Source organism: Frankliniella occidentalis, unplaced genomic scaffold (assembly GCF_000697945.3).
Source record: "Frankliniella occidentalis isolate FOCC.00 unplaced genomic scaffold, Focc_3.1 Scaffold331, whole genome shotgun sequence".
Classification (NCBI taxonomy): Eukaryota; Metazoa; Arthropoda; class Insecta; order Thysanoptera; family Thripidae; genus Frankliniella; species Frankliniella occidentalis.
Genome location: NW_026267454.1, coordinates 112293 through 117054, shown reverse-complemented (window position 1 = coordinate 117054; position 4762 = coordinate 112293).

Sequence of the window (4762 nt, the reverse complement as noted above, 5' to 3'; positions counted from 1 at the left end):
AATAATAGTTAATAGCATATATGGTAACAATGATAAAATAGTTTGATCTGATTGGTTGTTCAATAGCAGAAAATTGAGACATTTCAGTAAAACATTTCACTCTGGCGGCACCTTCTGCAACAGTCGTAATAGTGATTAGAGACAGTAAGCAAATATGGTTACGATTTTAAAAGCCCGTCGCTTTCATATTTCTTTTCTTCCAAATCCGTTGCAGCACTTCTTTGCAACTCATTCTTTCACACTAGCTGCCCTCAATTTAAGGTCTTGACAGAAGTCCTCCCTCGCCTGGCTCTATGAGTTGGACGGAATTGGTCGGGTCGTCTGCTCGGGTGTGTCGCGACCTGCGACACACAAGGGCCTCAGCAGCTGGTCCCTCCCACCCCAAAGTTACTCTCCGCTCTCCCCATCGATCTGGGTTTTGTTGCTGAGTCTTTGGTTGTGGTTGGCAGGGGGCGTACTGGAGTGTACCGCGCGTGCACAGCACACTTAGCCTCAGCAGCCTTTCCTACCACCCCCGCCCTCATCGCGTTCAAAAACGTTAACACTTCGTGTAAACTGCGAAACGAACCCTTGAATAAGAAATGTAATTTATATATCCAAATGTTAAAGTATATACATTGTAGTCTGAAAAATTCAAATGGGAATTCGTGTGGAAATGTTAGTCGTCTATTGGTCTTTTTGGCAGATGATACCTTAAAACCCTTTTGACTAAACGTAAAGAATATATCAGTAAATTTAAGGTGTCAGCTAGCTTTTACTCCCGAAACAGCAAGAGAATCATGCGGAGTCCAGAAAACAATTTCTTTAGCGCTGGCGGAACCGTGTCCGGGTGCCTAAGTGAGTGTCGCTTCAGGCCCCTACCCTTACCCTGCTTAACAATACTAGGCTCACCGTCCCCCTCCCTGCACAACAATACTATCCGACGCCGCACAGTGGGACGGATCTCGAAAAAGGTGGACATAATTCAAATATTAACTTCTATGACTTGAAATTGAGCTTATATTGTTTTGAAATGGTACAGAATCGCTTACGAGTCTTTTCCTGTTGATATTTTTAACTTAAAACGAAATTTATGAAAATTAAATACTTTTTTTACAATAAGTTTTTATTTTGGGGAATCATCCAACCAATAAAACCTTCTTGAAGGGTTGTTTAAGTAAGGGTTGATCACAAATGACCTGGAATTCCCTTCTGTTTAGTGGGGAAAGCCTAAAAAATTCCACACAGTGTGGTATGTGTTGAGTGCCCAGCCGAAAATTCCGGTTACGGTTACGGTTACGGATACGGTTACGGCTACACTCGTAAATTGGACCCATTTCCGGTTACGGTTACGATTAAAGTTCCGGTTACGATTACGTTTACTGTTTCGGATACGATTACGGTTAGTCAGCCCGGTTACGGTAAGAACGTTCCGTTTACGGTGATGACGATGTATCGGCAGCGACCGAGGCAGTGACTCAAAGCCCCCATGAGACCAGAGCACATGTCGCCCATGTAAACTTTTGACGCCGAGCACAATGGTGGTGTTTTCGTTTCGTATCTCTAACAGTTCTCAAGATAGCCAGGGGTTGAAAAATCGACTCTTTCCAAACTCCACACATAGGATTGACTTGTGTTTCCCTTGCGTTACCCTTAACCGTTTCTCCCTGCGAAGCTTAGTTTAAGCGCTACGACGTTTTAAAGTTTGATATTTTCCGGTTACGATCGTAATCGTTTACATTAATCGTAACCGTAAACTGCTGACCGTAACCGGGCTACGGTTACAGTCGTATTCGTAAGCTTACTCGTAACCGTAAGTGTAAACCGTAATCGGACTACGGTTACGATCGTAATCGTAAATTTTAACCGTAAGCGGAGCAAATTCCGGCCGTAATCGTAAATTTTGACCGTAACCGTACAAAATTCCGGCCGTAATCGTAAATTCTGGCCGTAACCGTAACCGGAATTTTCGGCTGGGTGGACCGGAAGAGTCAGTTTCAGATCGAAATATCTGGCTTTTTCTAGGCGCGAATCAAAGGGAAACCTATGAAATGAATTTGTGGCACTAGTAATCTGTTACTGAACGACATTTAGACTCCTGGAAACGCCAAACGACAGTAAAACTTTTAAAAAATTGCGTCATGAGAGGGACGTTCCTAACCTCAAAACACCTCTTTAATTTTGCTCCGCAAAGCTAAAGCGGCGGATTGCGGCAGCCGTTCTCACGCGGAATCAAAGCTCCAATGTTTGAACTTCAATTTGATGTGCGCCAAACCGCGGCAATCGGCGGCAATCGTTTTGTAACTCAATTCAAAGATTATAGGGAGGGAGGTGAAGACTCGTCGCACGCCTCCAGAAAACACTATTTTTATGGCACAAACGCAGGATTTATTTAAATCGCCTAACATAGTTTAAAAGACGAAGTGTCAAACTACAACCCTCTTAACTTCGGTTTGGAATTCAGGCCCCTGTTTAGTGAAAAACAGCATATAAAATACTTGTAATTTGCGCGGGACGGAGCGCGCCGATCGCGCTTCTAGTGACGGACCTTTGAGGGCTTATAGAAAACGACACAACTGATTGAAAAATGCGAGAAGAATCGTTTTGGATGCTTTAAAGGTTGTAAATTCACCTTGTATGAACAAAAAAGTTAATGTGATATTGTAGAAATTTGAATTATGTCCACCTTTTTCGAGTTCCGTCCCACTGTGCGCCGGCCCCTGTGCCAGCGCTTTTCAACGCCGCTTCACCCTGAAATTGCAAATAACAAGCAACCAGAAACAAATGACAACTAAATCCGGGAGAAAATTTGAAAACAAACATATTCTTAAATTTGCTTTCAAGATAGATTCTTGATTTAGATTTTTGCGTAGTGCTTAGAAGAGTTAGAGTTCCCTTATCGTGAGATGTTCTGTTGTACGGAGTGTAACAGTGTTGTGAGTTGGCTTATACTGTCAGCCCATATTGCGTTACGACCCCTGACGCACAAAATGATATGCAAACCCGCAACACTGCACACAGGGGTGTTAAATCCACGTACCAGAGGGTCACAGTTAAGATGGAAAAAACCCATTGCACCGTAGAATTAAGCCTGTAAATTCGGTAATAGTAAAGAACAGTGACTCAGAGCCGATGAGTCACTCTTCTATACCATTGGAAAGGGCTTTTTAAGTACAATCCGGAACACTTTCAATTTATTGGCGCTCGAGTCTGGTTTTCCGGAAAATTAAATAATTATACGTCGCCGCTAACCTTCACAAGGACTTTGAACACGACAGAATAACTTACGTTTACGGCTAGTCCTGCCATTGATCGGGCCGGCTCGGGTTTTTAAAACATTGCCGATAGATCAAAGACTACGCCTGATTCAAAATATCAGGCTATCTTTCTCTACCGTTGCTTAGATCACAGTTTCCACGCTTCTCCAAAAATGCCTTCTGCTCGGCGTAGTCCTGCCCAGAAAGGGGACCGAGTGCCGCCTCCTACGAGGCTAGGTATCGGTGAGGCACTCTGGTGGACGGGCGCGCGGTTTCCAACAACAATGGGCAGTCCACGCTGTGGCCACGCTGTGGCCCCCCGCGCGCGGCGCGTGTGGTACAAACGGGTTCGTTTAAAAAGAATGGTTTTCAGATGTGCAGGGGTCGGCTCAGATTTAGCGGAGGGGCGTCTGGAGTGTACACGTTGCACGTAGCGAACGGCGCACTTGGCCGCAGACGTTGACCCCCCCGCCGCCCTCTCGCCCCGATTTATGGGGGGGGGGGGCGAAGGGGCGATCGCCTCCTCACCGTCGGCCCTAATCGCCCCCTGGGGTGGGTAGGCAATTTGTCCCACAAAACCCCTGAAAGTAGGTAACCCACAGCAAATCGCCCCCTACGTCAGACGGACTTAAAACCGCGCCTGCCCCCCCCCCCCCAGGACTGAAGTACTCGTGGCCATCCGGACGAGATCGGGCCTTGAGGGCAGGCAGGGCTGGGCCGGGGAGCGGGGCCCGTCCAGCAGCGACCTCCTCTTGCGGTGCCTGTATCGTCTTTTGTTGCTCAAGAGCAACAGCCTGTATCGCCTGTAGTTCCCTAATTGCGCTAGGTCAATTTTTTTGCGTGAGTGGTCTTAGATGGCTAAAGACTAAAAGAAAATGACCAAAATAATTTTTCGTACGGTGCATTTAAGTTTTGACGATAAGGGGTTAAAACAGTACATAGCAATTTTGCGTGCAGGTAGGGACTTGGACTTCAAAGTGACCAGCACAGACCCCATTTTGACCCCGTTCTGACCTTGTGTTCTCACTGGGTACCCAATGTGACGGTTTGTGTCACCTGGGTTCGCGGGCCAGCACTATGGCGCCTAGGGCATAGGCAACCCCTTGTACGCTTTGCCTCGGATTGCCGATGGATGGCGTTGTCTGTGCGTCGGGGTCGTCTGCTCTGCACCCTTTGCCCTCCCCCCTTTCCTCTCCGGAGTCCAGCTGGTCGGCCGGCGGGCGTCGGTGTATCAGAGCTAGCATGACCACCGGCCCGGGCATTTCGACCTAGCTCCACTCAACACCATCTTTGTCCCCGGTAAGCTACTTGGCCCTTCGCGTCTCGTGGTGTTAAATTCTTCATTCGAGCCTTGTTCTAACTCTTGCTATTATTGGCTGAGCGTTAGCGAAGCCTTTGCTGTCATGAGGTACAGGGAACTCTTTGGTTGTGTGTCTGTCTATCTGAAATCACACACGTTTCTCAAAGATGGCAACTTCAAGTGACTTCAAACTGCGCACGAAGCATCAGTATACATCGGGTCGTAT